Here is a 454-nt window from a genome sequence, read left to right as displayed (position 1 = left end):
AAGTGCGTTTTGTCGTTATTGTGAGTGCACACAAATAAACGTTGAGTCTTTACAGATTTGAAAGATGTAGTACTCTTATCTGTATGACCAAAAATTACGGAGTAGCCTATTTTAAGAGCAAGAGCGCACGGGCGCCTCCATCTGTCCTGCAGTAAGCGCGCGCTGCTGTTCAGCTTCTACACTCCACACAGACACAATAGCGCACATTTCTATAGCTTAACATTAGATTGAGCAGCCATGTAAAGTTTCTAATATTTACATATTTCTGATGATAAGCCATATTTAAGGTCGATGAATGATAGGCGAGCATTTGGATGTCCTGCCCAATGTAGCCTACTGTATTACCACATAGACCACCCGTTAACGATCCGTGTGACTTCGCCAATGTGGATTTTTATTTATTTATTTATTTTCTGCGATTAAGCGACTAATACAATTTTGGTCGACCAAGCCT

The sequence above is a fragment of the Sinocyclocheilus rhinocerous genome, unplaced genomic scaffold, assembly GCF_001515625.1.
Source record: "Sinocyclocheilus rhinocerous isolate Xijiao unplaced genomic scaffold, SAMN03320098_v1.1 scaffold435, whole genome shotgun sequence".
Taxonomy (NCBI): domain Eukaryota; kingdom Metazoa; phylum Chordata; class Actinopteri; order Cypriniformes; family Cyprinidae; genus Sinocyclocheilus; species Sinocyclocheilus rhinocerous.
This window is presented reverse-complemented; position numbering follows the sequence as displayed.